The sequence below is a fragment of the Typopeltis vanoorti genome, chromosome 26 (genome assembly GCF_054136105.1).
Source record: "Typopeltis vanoorti isolate ZY-2024b chromosome 26, IOZ_Tvanoo_1.0, whole genome shotgun sequence".
NCBI lineage: Eukaryota > Metazoa > Arthropoda > Arachnida > Uropygi > Thelyphonidae > Typopeltis > Typopeltis vanoorti.
The window spans coordinates 5088238-5105327 of NC_143574.1; the positions used below are offsets into that span (position 1 = coordinate 5088238).

The 17090-nt window shown below is 35.9% G+C and overlaps 1 protein-coding gene across 4 annotated transcripts in view; it reads left to right on the plus strand.

The window, feature by feature from the left end:
• The window catches only part of LOC150092284 (tyrosine-protein phosphatase Lar-like), a 1042795-nt gene that overhangs the window by 137768 nt on the left and 887937 nt on the right, over positions 1-17090 (plus strand). The gene's annotated exons all lie outside the window — the stretch shown is intronic.

The window sequence follows — 17090 nt, forward strand, 5'->3', positions numbered from 1 at the left end:
CTCGCTTGCCAAGCTTTGCTATGTCTAGATGTTTTAAGCGATACTCGATGTCACACAGTACGTTTCATCTGTGACGCTGCTGCTGGAACCGTTACCACTGCCATCTTGTGGCATTAAGCAGCATATTCTCCGAGGCCTCTCAGCACTGCGTGGTCTGTGTTTTTTTTATGGTTGGATGGTTGGGGTTTGATCCATGAAATGGTCAGTGGTTATGATAATCAGGAATTTTTCAATTTGGTGTGTATCATCCTCAAATGTAATTCTCATTTCTTAATGCAATATATATATATATATAAGCATTCGTGTGCGCTATTTCATTTGGAATTAAGGGAAAACCTTTACGGTAATAAAGAATAATGATAAAAATAATAATGAATTAAAGGTGATACACGAGTATCACTTTTAATTCACTGATGTAGTTTATTTAGTTTGTGTTGATGTAGACGCTGAACCGAGTGTTAATCTGGAAGCATTAGTTACTGTTAATATATTTTTTGCTTTGAAAAATATGAGTTTATGGACTGTCATCAGAAGAGTCGTATTCAAATAACCGAAACATTTCGATATGGGAAACGAGAGATATTGCAGTACAGTTAAAAGCAGAATGATATGCATTTTCGAACAAAATAGTTACGAATGAAAACGTTTGTTTAAAGAAGCACTTAGCAGGGATTTTTTCCTGCCAGCTTTGTTTTTACTCTGCGGAAGTCACCAGATCTCCTCCGTTGCGTTATACTTCAGAAAAAAATACGTACTGTTCTGAATTATTTTAGTATTTGAAGAATGTGAGTCTTCAATATATAAGCTTGGTCAATGGTACATCATAGAGATCAGTCCTTGGTCCATTGTTATTCAGTCTTTACATAGGTTGAAAATGAATACAGTGAAGAAGGTGGTGAGATCTAGATGTTTCTTTCATGGAGTAGCCTATGATTAGAATGGATTGCCCTTGAATGTTGTGTGTGCAAGTAATGTAAATGAATCCAAGAAAAGACAAAAACTAGTGCGGTTGATATGTGGCCTCACTCGATAAGTCTCTGACTCCTTAAAGGTCTCTCTTGTTATAAATATTCTTCACCACCACAACATTTTATTCAGTATAACGTAATAGTACATTCTCGTAGTCGCAAGCAGTTAATATGATCACTTCTGGTGACATTGTTCGCGTGATATAAGTTGCATATCATTTTGCTTCTTTGCAAGGCCTTGATAAGACCTCTTGGGCCATTTTGCGCAGGTCTCGTCTCCTGGCTTCCGATAACCACTTACCGAATTTTAGAAATGTGCTTTGATATACTAATCTCAAGTATAGTGGAGATACTCTATTCTGCTGATTCATTTTTTTGCAATATAATTCTAATAATGAACCTGCGAAAGCTTGTGGGCTCATGAGATGGAGTGTCCAGGAATTAGTTTTGCAACTTTCGTAGAGCGTGACTCCCGCATTCGTGAGACGCCAACGATATTTTTTTAAAAAGGGCACATGGTTCTCCTTGGTGTCAATCGGAACCATGTTGGAAGAATTTGTGTTCTTTCTAGCTTTCTTGAGCAAACGATATGTAATGGTCATAAAAGTAATTTTTATGATATTTTCCCATTAGCACTTCAGAACGTTGACAGCTCTTTATGATTAATTTGATATAAATACCAACCTTTCTGATGCCTTCATTGAAATTTTATACATTGCGTTTATTATATCGATATGCGATGCAAAAGAAAAACAAAACATGGATACATATACGAAGAAGAAAAATATAAACCATTTCCATGCAGTGGATTTGTACCAAGATTTTAGTAATACAGAGCTTATAAGTATTTTACCAGAACAAGTTACCATGAGTTGCCTTGGTCTTGCGCTACGTGCAGGGTCAGCTAGACTTGCAACACTTGAGGCGCAAACTTGACTTGTTTGTCTGTTTGCTTACTTGGGATATGCAGTAAAACCAGGTTTAAAATAGCTTGATATCTTTAACATATATTATACCCAAGGTAAAATACTTTCTACATTTATATCTCCTTCTGAGATTTTTATTTAATAAGGTTAAAACACCTTATGGTAACTTGTTCTGGTAAAATACTTATAAGCTCTGTATTACTAATCTTGGTATTTCTAGCCTGGCTCCCACTGATGAGACCTCGATAGGGGTCGGAAATGGTGGGGCTTTGAGAGGCTCTGCTTGGGAATAGGTTTTTGCCCATCTCTGAGTAGGGCCACCGCTGAGATTATGGCTCTGGCTGGTGGTAGGGTGAGCCTGCCACTGGGTAGAGCCAACGCTGAGAAGTTCTTCTCGCTGACGGGGTGAGCCTGTCACTGAGTGGAACAACGCTGAGTTGGAATGTCTTTCGGCCACTATGGAGTGGTCTAGGGATCGTCCTAATTTTTAGAGAGGTCTTTACTTAAATACACCTCAATAAAGGTCGAAACCGGTCTGGGTAGTGGCCCCCCCTTGCCTTTAATACAAAGCATCATACATCTCCTCCAGGAGATGTGCTTTGCATTAAGGGTAAATATTAAGATTAGTGATCAGAGTTTATTCTACTTTTACCATGAGTTGCCTTGGTCTTGCACTACGTGCAGGGTCAGCTAGACTTGCAACACTTGCAGGCGCAAACTTGACTTGTTGGTCTGTTTGCTTACTTAGGAAATGGAGTAAAACCAGGTTTAAAATAGCTTGGTATCTTTAACATTTATTATACCCAAGGAAAAATAATGCATTTCCTTGGGTTATTTTATCATATTATATTTTTTATTCCATAATATTCGTTTTCATTAATTGCTCGCATGTTTTAACATGCCTGAAAGAGCAAGTTTTACTTTTAATTTATACTAATTGTTTTATAGGGATTCAATAAGTCTAAGTTTAATTCGATATTTGATATTTTATAACATTTAGTGACGTAGAATACCCGAGAGCCGAAAAACTTGAAAATAATTTAACAAAAAATGTTAAATAAATATGCTATCGTATTTTGTCGTGTGCGTGTGTATTTAACATTTTTAATATATTTTATTTTCGCCTGCTGTTCTGTTTGTATCTTTCACCTCTTATCACTGCACGATAGAAAAATCACCTTACAAATAAAGGAATATGTAATAATGCCCTATATTAAAACGTATTGCTGGATATCATCCCCAACTCCAGTGTTTCATGACCAACGTGCATTACTAATAAACAGTTCTACTCTGTAAGTTGATATTAATAACTAGAAAACATTCTTCTGTCTTTAGTTGCCTTTTTTTTTTGATAATACCAAAATACGTGACTTCTCTTAGTATTGTTAGACTTGTCAAACCGTATATTAAGAGAATTGGTGTTGCTGTTGTGTCGTCATGGTAACTGTACGCACAGTGAGGCGCATGGGATTGAAGTAGAATAAAAATGAGTTTTGTATATTGAACTCTTTTTAATGTAAGTGATGCGTAGTGTAGCCTAATACCAAAGAATAATTCGCTTAGGGGTATTACAGCTACGAAATCCTGAATCTTCAGCTGGCTGTATCGCTCGAAGACTTGATCATCCTCACTTGAGGCTGTTTAGCAAACCTATGAACGAACTTTGTACTCCACAGTTTTGTGAAATTCAACATAATATTTGAAGTATATGCAGAGAGATAGTTCCACCTTCAATGGATTGTAAGGGAAGGTTGCACATAGTCGCCACTATATATATATATATATATATATATATATATATATATATATATATAGTGGCGATATATATATCTATGTCAAAGGCAAATGTCACGTTGGTTGTATTTTTCAGATGTTTCAGTACTTTTGGCATTATAGTGTATGTGAGAACGTATGCATACATGTTTTTACACATCCTCTAGGGTCCAATTTGTTCTAAAACATACGATTTTGCAGGATTGTTTCCTACTCAGACTTAGCGGATGAAAAAGTATGACTCATGTTTACTATTTTTACCATTCCAGTGCTCCGTGTAATAATGGGACTCCGCACAGGCAGATGAACTTTCATTTATGCCATTTATCTTGTTCCAAATTAAACCTTGTGTTTTGGCTAACTGCTACTAAATGAAACAGTTTTGCTACTACCGAAATTAAGAAATCAGGTTACTGGTCCTGGTTTACCTAACCTGAACAATTCTTAACCCAGTACAAGTTACAAATCAATCCATATCTATTCTTGCCGTAGAGGCATCTACAAATTCTTGCCGCCAGCGCAGTACGAAGCTTGTATCCACCGATTTCGTTCACTCAACAGACATTTTGCACAAATATATCGATGATGACTAATTTGTTATTGTTAAATGAGTAGGTCCAGCCATCGTGTATTCACCGATCAGCTTTTCAAAGAAAACGTCCTTTTTTTGTTCGACTTCCGTTGCTACTATTCTTTCCAATTTCTTCCTTCTCATGCAATAAATAACAAGGACAGTGCATGTTTTCAAATCTGATGTTAATAGTATCTTTTTACTTCCATGTATATCACCTATTCACGGTATTGGTGTACAGGTCGTGGCAACCTTTCTAGTTCGGGATATATATTTTTTTCTGTTATAGAAATTTTTTGAGCCGCAGAGGGCAACTTATCAAGTTAAAATAAAAATAAATTAAAGTACCTCTTTCCCTTCTATGAAACATACCCCAAGGCAACTCGTTGCTGCTGTAAAGGGAATGAATATTACCCTTACAGGAGTGAACTGACATCGGTATTGCTCGAGGTATGGTACCAATCTCCCTCAGAAAGAACGCCAAACTTTTGCGGTAATAGACAAAGTAGTAGATGAGTTTGACTTTTGTAATACTGTTACTTTGCTTACTGGAATCTTGGAGTGACCAAAGTCCATGTTTGGAATTTTGGCCATGATCTGAAGACACCCGTGAAAGGCCCAGCATTTCTTCTTTTCCAGAGTGGAGATTTAAAACAGTTTTTCGGTAGACCGGCAGCTATATAGAATATTGAAGCAAACCTAACAGAAAATCATATTTTAACTTCAAGTAATACTACTACTCATCTCAGTTTCCCAGTTTACTCTTTTTCGTCTCAAACTTGGCATTGTACATACGTTCGTTCTGATAAGCCATGCCATAGAGATTATAACTTAGAATCTCAATTTTCTCTCTCTCTCACTCACTCACTCTCCTTTCCTTTCTAAGCTTTGGCTAAAATATCTTTGTCCGATTCTATCTTCCATTTGCTGGCTTTATTCCTCTGCAGCGTGGATATGGCTGGCATTTGCTATAACCTGTGATCTTACACAAATAATTTCCTCTCTTGTAGAGTGACATTCACACATCTACTCTCATTCACATGTTAAGTATTATTTCTTAGAGAACTGGACAATTGACGTTCATGAAAATCTCTGTCTTTTCTTTTTATACTAAAACCCTATATAATTGCAAGCGGAAATATATCCAGAACATTTTGAAAGGCTGAATGCAATTAGCAACCATCACCTGAATGGCAGTCATGTTTTCTAGTCTCTTGCGAATCTACTGGCTGTAATTTCTGTCTTCTATTATGCTTTCCTTTCCTTTTACACGCAGATGGTTCTGTTGCACCCACAAAATTACTTCTAACTTATTCTCCCATTTATTGTATTGACAAGATTGATAAATGTTCTACCATTCGAAACACACATCATTCAAAAACATTTTGGATTTTTACTTTTTAGAGACACTTGTGACATTATGATTAAGAATTATGTTTAATCTTGTGTTTACGTGTCTATAATTCTTAATTTTGAATTTTTCTCCAGAAAGAAATACATTTTTCGAAACTGAATAGCAAAATGTTTCAGTGTTCTAAAGTTAACTTCTGTTTTATGTCAGGCTAACCCTAATATCGGATATGCCCACCTTTAGCTTTGATCACCTCCTGCACCTTTTGAGGAAGACTTTCCACCAATGTGCGGCAGACATCAGGGAGACTTTGTCTCCGTTCCTCCATCAAAGCAACACTGAGTTCAGTGACAGATCGAGGACGTGCGGCTCTGGACCTCAATCGCCGCTCCAATTCGTCCCACAGGTGTTCGATTAGGTTGAGGTCAGGACTTTGCGCAGACCAAGGCAGTCGTTTTTAACACCCATCTCTTCATACCGTTCCATAACAGCTGCAGCTTTGCGGTATGGGACATTTTCGTCTTGATAGTAACACGAGTCCGTTCCATCAAAAACTCCAAAGTGTAGGCAGCAGCTGATTATCCAAATTTTAAGGTACTGAGCTGCCTTCATGGAACCACAGAAAATGACCAGTGAACCCACTCCAAGCCAGCTGAATATACTCCACACTATTACTTCTCCACCACCAAACTTTACTGTGGGTGCAACACACTGTGGTAACAAGCGTTCACCAGACTGCCTACACACCCCACCATCCGACTGGAAGCAGGTGAACCTTGATTCATCGCTCCGTTGTGATGTTTGGCTTGTGTGCCGCCGTTCTTCTGTGGAAACTCAGTAAATGGAGTTCTTTTCGCACAGTATTAGTGCTCACCCTGGTGTTATTGGCTCTCTGGAACTCATCACAAGTGGTCCGTGCTGATTGTAGCTGGTTTTTGCTCCGCTTTTAACATCGTCCTGTCCCTGTCAGTCATTTTCGGCGGCCGCTCTGGGTGTTTTCTTGCACGTCTCCATTTGTTGATCACATCGCCAACCATTGATTTTGCTCCAGTTGAGCGGCAATAGTACGTATGGACATGCCACCAATGTGACAGCCCACGATGACACCTCTCTCGAAGTCACTAAGTTCACGTTGTGTTGCCATACCATCTGTATTCAACTGCTACGATAAAATACTGCTTCTTACTATCTGTACACCGGATTTTTATGTTATTAACACACCCGGAATGTTCCATAACTTCAAATAACAGGGATGTCCAGACAATTATTGATAGTGTATTATATCTTCTTAACTTTTTTTTTATTATTTTATAACGATGTTCTAATTATTATGAATTCCATTTTTGTCTCAAGAGATGGCGTTTATAAGTCGGCTCAGAATGTATAGTAAACAAGCAAGAACAAATATGATTAGAAGTGGCATATATGGAGGAAACAAATCTAGATTCAAAAGTGGTATCGGGCTTATCAGATCACCGAGCCGTTACGTCTCCTTTTTGTGTAATGTAAATCTTAAGAGAGAAACCTGCCATTTCTGTATGATGCAGGCTGACACTATCGAAAAACTTTTATGAAGGTTCTTGTCCTGAACGAGAATTCAATGAATGTCTTTCCAAGCAAATGGCATCCTCTTTACCGACTGAGATGTGGGAAGTAACTCGTAATTTTCATGATAGAACCCCATAAATCTACGAGGTATTCCCGTGGAACATATTGGATTTGACGAGCGTCACCTAGGTTTGCTTATTTTTCATACCCGGAAGTGTTACTGATTGATACTCGTGTCTATCTGATATACATAATTGTCAAGGTTAATGGCGACTGATTTATAGTCGTGCTTGGACGATTAATAGTTTTCGATCTCTAGCCAACACCTAGTGGTTTCAAAGTTTTTAGGCACTAGGAATGGAATTCACCCTCCATTTAAGAGATGGGCAAATTGTCCTTTATCTACTAGTCTAGTCTTCAAAAAATCCATTGCTGGTACCATTTAGCAAGATTAGGACTTTTTGAACTATTAGTCATGATTTTTGTTTTTGTGGTATTTCAGTTCCACCAGTTTCGTTGCATTATTTGGTTCTTTTATTATCTTCATGAATCATTGAAATCTGAGAAAAGGCAATATCATCAGCATGGATATAGTTTAGTTTATTTCTAGTGATACTCGTACCTTTTGTTAGTCTAGTTGACGACCTTATTCAACATATTTGGCGACCTTATTCAACACATTTGTTGATCTAGAAGTGCTCTCCCTATCTTTCTATGCAAACAACTGTTTATTTTGTGCTGTAGGTAGCTTGGATTAGTTTGATGTAACAGTTACAAAGAACAAAACGGGCCAAGAAAAGTATAAGCAGCGTATTGAATTTTGTTATGATCTTTATAGAGTTCAATAGTTGTATCTATTGTAAGCAAGTCATTTGCTGCAGAGAAAAGTTTTTACTAATTCCTACTATCTCATATGACTAGTTTGCTTCTAGTTTTGAATAACCCTAATGAACAACTTATGGTTATGGGAAATAAGACGTAAATCAGGTATGTTCAATCTACACTTCTTTTCTCTATTCGTATATTTTTACCAATACTGAGTCTATTTTTAGTTGTTCTTTTAGGATTTCTGTGATTTTTACCCAAAAGAGTGTATGCTTGGGTCCCAGCATACACTCTGGGTACCGCGTGCTTTGTTTACATCTGCTCTCTCACTTTTGTGTTTGCGTTTTTTTTGTGTGACTTTTTATCCTTCAACATGGCTCCCAAACGTAAGGCAGTGTGTCCAAGAAAAGGAAAGCCATTACATTAGAAGTGAAATTAGACATTATTAAAAGGGCAAAGAAGGGAGAAACGCCAACGAACGAACGCATGAAAGGATTGGCGCCCATAAAGTCGACTGTGATTTTCGAAAAACGTAGTAGGCTCATGATTGAGATGGAAAGGCTTTTTGTTCTTTGGCTGGAAGACCAGCATCAACGCCGTATCCCAATTAGCCTCATGTTAATTCAAGAAAAGGCGAAAAGATTTGAATTGTTTGAAGCTGTTTATTACAGTTTCATTTTTGTAATTTTTCTGTACTATACAGTAATTATGTTCTCCCTTTCATTTTCCTATGGCCTAGTTCTGTTTCTTGATATATACGTATGACTTTAGGGTGTTTTAGATTAGGTAAGTAACTTAGGCTACGGTAATTCCGACTTGCATCGAAAATCGCCCTACGTCGGTCCGTAGGAACGGACGTAACTCGAGGACCCCCCCTGTATTCACTTCCATACAGTCGGGAAGTCTTGCCCGAACTTTATATAAACTGTTATTCTTGTATGTTTGTGAACTTGGTTAGCAAATATATTATTGATCATCCTGTTATCTTTAGGAAGTTTGATTATGTTATTAGTATTAGCTTTCTCTTGTATGCAATACAACGCGTTCGAGGCATTTGAAGTAATTAATTTGTTCTAAAATTTATTTTTTACTTTTGTCTGGAAATAATCATTTAAAAGCCATGATGTCTGTTGATATTTGCATCCCAAGTTTTATAGCAATTGTGCTTAAGGAATATCTGGAGTTGTTCTTCACCTTTTTGCTATGGTTATTTGGTTATTTATATTTTTCTTCCATTTCGTTACTGTTTCATCTATGTAGATATTAAATAAGAGTGGCGACATTACGTATCATTCATAGACTTCTCTATTTTCTGATTTCCAGTTTGTAACTTATGTTTAATCTCTTGAATATAAATTGCAATTTGTCCCTTGTGACTTTATGTGTTGAATTCACAATCCTTTTCCATTAGGATTTTTAAACTACATGGTCATCCTTTTTTTTTTTTTGGAAGCCATTTTGTTTTATGATTGTTCTTGTACGGAAGTGAAATCTGGACTATAAAATAAAAAAAACAAAGATTAATAACAGCAGAAATGAAGTTTATGAGAAAAACTTCCAAGTATACTCTATTCGATCACAAAAGAATTGATGCAATTAAACTAAACCAGGAGTCAGTAATAGAAAGAATAAAGAAATATAAGCATAAATGGATGGGACACGTTGAAAGAATGAAAACAGAAAGATTACCAAATAGGTATTAAATTACAACCCTTTAGATAAAAGGAAACCAGGACGTCCTCTTAAGAGATTCAACGATGACTTCTAAGGCTGGAACAGGCCATTATAAGCATAAATCCATGTTAAAGTATGATGGTGATGACTGTTCTTCACAAAGTTTATCATCTACATATGAATTGAGTTTTGAAGTTAATATTCGTGCGTATAACTTATGCCCCCCCCCCATTTAGAAGATTTACTCATCTGTAGTTTTCACAATTTCACTTACTGATACCAGAAACAATGATGCTAATTCATAAGTAGTATAGAAATAGAAGACACGACCCAACATGAATAAAAAAAAATGAATTTTAATTAGGAAAAGATTTTTGGAAATTTTTCTAGTGTGTTTATTTCTTTTTTTCTTCGGGGGAGCCAGGGTCCCTGTTCCCCTCTCTGGGTGCGCCACTGAAGTAGACATACCATATAATTCAGTAGTTTTTAGGAGGAGGTTTGTGCGATTTTGAAGCCCTCTAGTGAAATTATGGTTAAGTATGGCGTATCGGATAAAGGAATAGTTTTGATCTTTCTGCCACACTGCACATCATGGATTACATCAACATTACCTTTATTTGCTAGCATCATCGCTATATAGATAGTGTTCTTAGCCTCCTTCCTACAAAGTGGTTGGAATTCATCCTGGAATTAATCTTCTGAATAGGAACGTTCCAAGTTACTGATAACCAAATATTTTTTAAGTTTACCAAAAATTTGGTTAACCATATCTTCGTAAGTTTGCTCTTGATATTTCTTTCACACCTGAAGAAGCCCCATGTAGGAGAAATATAAATTATTTTGTGTTTACGTTATGACAGTTATAACCGTGTAAATGTGCCAGAAGATAATATATTTTTCATATTAGAGGAGAAAAAATCTAACAGCGTCACCTCCTATAAATTGAGATCTTACTTGTTCATATTCGATTGTTCTTCATTTAACTTGTTCTTATGCGCATGTAATCATGAAGAATGTTTTTGGATGTGGAAGAAGTGGAAGAACATTTATAGATGGTTCTCAGCGAAGTGCACAAGTACCGAGAACTGAAGATAAAATTTACTGATGTGTCACCATCTGACATTTATAAGAAATATTTTCCACAGGACAATATCCAAAGATCGTGAGACCGAATACATGGACATGAATAGTGGCTTCCAGTCTGTGAAGCACTTACATAAATTTGGCATGACGTTGGTGATATAAATAATCATCAAAGTTACTTGCATGCCAACAATATAGATGTAGCACACGTCTTAGTGTAGTTATAGAACAGGAAGAATGAGTAAGCGAAACATACTGTCACTTTACTAAATATTGTCTAAATGGAATTTCATTAGCAAGAAAATTAAACTGACGTATTCTAATTTATATTTATTATAGAGTAAATATTATATTTTTATAATGGTAAACTGTAATAAATAAGCGAGGAAGTGCATTATATAATAGTCAGCGAACCGAAGATAAATAACTATAAGTACTAGCGCTGTGGAGTGTTGAGTTTTCTGTGCTATTCCATACACGTAAGGTTGTAAGCCTATAGTACATTGGCAACACGAATGATTAAATATTCATTGTAAATGAATTATTTGAATAAAGACGTGTGATCTTTTTATGATTTTGTGATTTATATACTGATTACAGTATTAGAAAAGTAATTCAGCTTAATATTTTGTTGCAAGTAAACATTTATTCTACAACATGGAGGCTAAGATATTTGTAACAGTGACATATAATACGAAAAATCAGTAGCGCTGTACTTACAAAACATCTCTAGTAACTTCGTGTTTCATGGCGTGTATGAAATATGACCTCATATGCGAATGCAGTAAGTACAAAAAAAAAAAGAAAGAAAGAATTTTTATATTTTGATAAAATTGCCACTGTTGAACGAAAATGCGTATTAAATCAACAGAGAACTCTTCTCTAGCGCCATGTTTGTTGTTAGTTTGCAGACGAGTATACACAAAGCCTTGATGTTCTGAAACTCGCTATCTTTTGACTTCGGTCCTAGTGAAAAGGACCGCGCATGTGCGAGCAGCACCATCTTTTGAGTCAAATGAAATTCTTCCAAAACTCTGTTCCAAGTTGTTTTTCATTAGGAAACAGCAAGAACTCAATTTTACTTCATTTTTTTTTTAAAAATAGAACCTAAGTTATTCACACACTTCACATAAAGACTTTAGGCTCTTTTTAAATTGTTTTAATTTTATAATAAGCAATATTGGCTGCTTTACTTTGAGTATTATTTCGTAATTCGCATAAATAAATTTCTTGACTGACAAATAATGGTACATATGGCAGTAGTGTACCATTAATTAGGAAAACTGCTAAGAGCTTCTATTGTGTGACCTTTCAGCACTATTTCTGACTAAACTTTAAACTTCCTGATGTTGTTTTTGACTAGCAAACGCCTCTATTCTTTGGGCTATTCAGGATTTAAAGAGGATGAGAGTTCCTTCAGCTATTCGAACTTGCACTATCCCGGTCTGACACATTTGTCATCCTTTATGAGGTGATCTTCATGCGAGAATCACTAAAGTGGCAGCAGTGCGGTCTCTCTGGGGACCCTCTCATAAGCCTATCTAGTTGACAATGAAAGATGAGGAATGGGAAGAGAGCCAGGTCTGTCGCTAGCAGAATGCATGCTCGCTCCCTCAGCTTTATCTTACACTCCAGTCTACGTGCTACATTTCCTTTGTTGCTTATTTGTCTTCAATGTTGCGATTGCACACAGGAAATACAAGTTTTCTCTCTCGTTGAACTTACTACATCTCTGAAAATTCTGTCCGTAACGAAGTAAATAAGAAATTAATGTAACTTTATTTAGGTTTTATAGTGGTATACTTTTTTTTAAAATAAAGAACCTTCTTTTCTAAAACTGTCCCTAACATAATAATAGTGTTCTCAATTCAAGTAATAGTCTAACAATGAAAAAACGAATTTATAATTTCAAAATTATTTTTATTTTCAACATAATCTGTCCTAAGACTAATACATTTATTCCAGCGATGCTCCAGCACCATTATCCCATCGCTGTAGTGGTTCTCAGTAAGATTTGCAAAATACTCTTGCAAAATATTTTGCAAGAGCTGCAATCACCTCTTGATTCGAAGAAAAATGTGACTAGCGAGGAAGAGTTTTAGTTTTGGGAAGAGACAGAACTCAGAGGGAGCCAAATATCATGCGAGTGGGTTTTTGATCTGCTGTGAGCAAGCGCGGCACCCATCTTGCGCAAAGCTTTTTATTTGCAATTCTTAATGTGAAATATATACTACATGTTTTTTTGAAATGCTTCTAGTCTCAGCAATTTCACGCACTTTGACTCGCCGGTCATCGAATACCACATCGTGTACTTGATCAATTATTTCTGCCGTTACATTTTTTGGACGTCCTTCACGTGGATCATCTTCAAGGCTGGTATGGCCACGTTTAAACTCGGCAGCCCATTTCTTAATTGTCGAAAACGAAGGAGAAGAGTGCCCATAAACTTTTATGAACTTCGAATTAACTTCTTTTGGCGTTAAACCTTCTTTTACAAAGAACTTTATAACCGCACGATACTCAATTTTATCCATTTCAAGGAATATAGACAACACTTTTGTTTGAACAGCTGTATAAAACAAACTACTTGATGGAACGACTTCAGTTTCACATGGTTGCTTATGACAGATGTACCAACTTAGAAAAACATCTTGCCGATAGTGTTGTCATCTATGGCCGAGGACGAGAACTTTTCAGACCACCCTCGTACTAATTGAGCCAGTAATGTATAATTGAAGGCCAACACTGTGTAGTCATGAATATTATACCTGTTATCTGCGATATTCGATATTTCTCCTCTTTTATTTTTGCAATAATTTCCCACAGCATTTGTTAGGTTCTGCTGTATTAAGTGTAGAACAATATTACTGAATAGCGTTAATGTTACCCTGGGAATTTATTACTTGCAGAATATGAAATTCATGTGAATAAGTAGCTTTGGCTTATTACGTTATTCAAATTTTCATAAACATTTGATTATCCCCTTGTTTTATTTCTATTTTCCTCACCATTCATGCATTCTCTCTCTAGCGGCAAATTGTAGAAAACGTAATTATTTTCGAAGTTCAAACAGAAAAGTGAAAAACATTTTGTATGTATATATATATATATTATATATATGTATGTAATAAATTTTTTATTTTTTAACTTGGGGATATTGTATATTAGGATATTAGGATAACCAAGTAATTTTATAAACTTGGTTATTTTAACTCCTAACCTCAAGTATGCAAAACAGTTAAGTTTGCGCCTGAAAAAAGTTCAAGTCTAAAGATATTACAACACCAGGGGAACTCTATACAAGGTGGATAAAGCTCTGATCACTATTCTTAGTATTTTCCCATAATGTAAAGCACATCTCACTAGAAGATGTATACTGCAATGCATTATGGGTAGGGTCACTACCCAGACCGGTTTCAACCTTTTTTGAGGTCACCTCAGTGAGTAGTTAGACCCTAAATACCAAGGTTATAGTAATACGGAGCCTTATCAACTTTACTTATAGAAACTGCAACAAGGTGTTTTTATTTCTAATAAAAATCTCTGGAGGAGATATAGATGTAATAAATTTTTTATCTTGGGGATATTGTATATTAGGATAACCAAGTAATTTTATAAACTTGGTTATTTTAACTCCTAATCCCAAGTATGCAAACAATTAAGTTTGCATACTTGGGATTAGGTGTTGTACCATCTTTAGACTTGAACCACGTTTCAGGCGCAAACTTAATTGTTTGCATACTTGGGATTAGGAGTTTAAATAACCAAGTTTATAAAATTACTTGGTTATCCTAATATATATATATATACACACACACACACAGATGTGTCATCTTCGAAATTTTACCTCGCTATGCTAGAACTGATTTCAGAATGCATTGGTTTATTGTGTATATCGGAAACTGTAAGTAAAAGATGTACAATAAAAGATCTATCGAATATTTTGCACTTTCTGGGCTTCATTTGTGCATCTTTTATTAAAAGAGGACTTTGTATAAGATTTAATTTTTCATTATCCTCAGACGCATGCGCAGACAGAATTTACTTTCATTCACTTTGAAAAATTCTTGTTCTTATGAGAATGTTACTTGCTTCCACTTGAAACGAATAATCCCAACAGTCGTGTGCCTTCCGGTTTCGTGCTTCCTGTCCTGGCATTCTCCAGTTCTGTTTTGTTCCCTTCTTAGCGAAATAGTAATGGACACGTACTACTCCCATCAGTGAAGGTGCTTTGCCAGAGGACTTGGTGAAGCCTGAAGATGGAATTTCCAGTCATAAAAGCCTCGTATTTCATACTGATCGGTGGAGCGTCACTAGATTGTCAACAGCGATATAATATTTAGTTGAGAGTACTGTAGCTGCTGGAAAACCTAAATGCTCTTTTAGGATATACAATGGTTATCAGCATGTATCAATAATTTAGAATTACATCTCTCCTTCTCTGAAAAATGATTCCAAGCGGCCTCGGATACAGTTGAATTATTCGGACTGTCGAATTCAGTTTATTAAATGAAAAATCGTATTTTTTTTTATTTTATTTTATTTCGGTTATCATGAGTGTTACATGCAGCTATCATTGCTTTTAAAGCAATAGAAAAATCGACATACAAATGTTCAAAGGATTGTTTCGTTCTTCATTAGACTAAAGACTATGTACAGGTAACTGAAATTATATATATAGAAAGTTTTTTACCTTGTGTATACTATACGTTAAAGATACCAAGAAATTTCATAAACTTGGTTTTAATCCTTTTTTTCCCAAGTAAGCAAACAAGCAAGTCAAGTTTGCACCTGAAGTATTTTCAGGTCTGAGGCAACTCGTGGTAAAGGTGGCATAAGCTCTGATCACTTGCCTTAGTATCTCCCATATGAGACCTCAATAAAGGTCGAAACCGGTCTAAGTGGTGGCCCTTCCCTTAATGCATAGCATTATATATGTCCGCAAAGAGATGTGTTTTGCATTATGGGTAATTCATGTAATTGGTTTATTTATTTTTTACAAAGACATGCTTTCGTAGGTTATTTTCACTCAGTTGCCTTTTTATAGCTATTATTACATCTAGGTATTAATATACAGTCTATCGGAGTCTCATGTATGCTCTGGCTTTGAATATCTTGTTTCTTTATATGACATCTAAAAGTTTAGCAGTCCCATTCTTATTTTTTGCCTGATTGGTTTACAGGTTTTAAATAGCGAATGGTAAAGTACCTTGGGATCTTGCTGCTGATAAGGATGGTTCTTTCGAATTTGTTCATTTTCTACAAGGTTGAGATTGTAAGTGGAGAGAACTTAAAAATCTACTGGAAAAGAATTGAAAATCGTATATAAAACTGAACATTAAATTTCAGTCCAAAAGAGATTAGCTAGCCCTATGCCTCCCTTTGTGTCCTATGACTGTAGCCTGTGTGTTCACTGGCTAGTTTGACTGCTTGCGGGATGAAAAACCTGAGATAAACTGGGGAGAAAAACCGTACTGTCCACCCCCAAGACCAGCTAACTTGGCTATGGCTGAGAAAGCTCCTCATGATTATTTCTTGTGTTTTGTTATTTTTTGGCTTGACATAAATGGCGAAAATGCATTTTTGCATGTGTCTGACTTAAAATATTACATCCTGCCACATATCCAAAGAAAGTCTCCTTTATCTGATCTAACGTCTCACGCAACGAAGGTTTTCTACTGTTTGCGTGAGCAGTTTCTTATAACCGTTATTCATAACTTGGACAGTGAATAAATAATGGATATGACTAGCTCGTTATTATTTTTGTTTGAACGGACGTCTATAAAAACGCCATTCTTTGCAGATAAGATAACAATACGACATCTAAAATAGGTTAGAACCATTGTGTCTTTCAAGTACCCCTATCCAGTCAACATAGTGGTATGGAGTTCTTTCCTTTGGCACACAGGATTATTTATTCAAAACTTTGAACAAGCTACAAGCAATATTCAGAATTAGAATATTTGAGTACGCCTTCATAAGTGAGTCAGAGTTTACAGTATTTAAATAGTCACTAGTAACTGTTTTTCACCATATTTTTGCATTAATTTGTTTGCACTCGACTTTTGCTCGTGTAGGTCGCGAACTCCAGACGCATGAAATTTTTTTATTATTTTCAGCGCGTTATAAAAAGGCAATGTATGTGTGTGTGGGTATCAGAATATTTTTCCACAGCTTGTATATTGATATCTGCTGGTTGAAAAATATCCGCTTAATTTTGATAGAATGGAATGTGTTAAAATAAAGTAGTTTATCTTGTTTATATAATTTAGTTTACCTTGAATTCCGGTCTGTTATGAATATGTGGTAATGTTGCTCACGTATCGCTAAATTTGCTAGCGCAGTTTGTCTTCTGGATAGGATCTCCACTT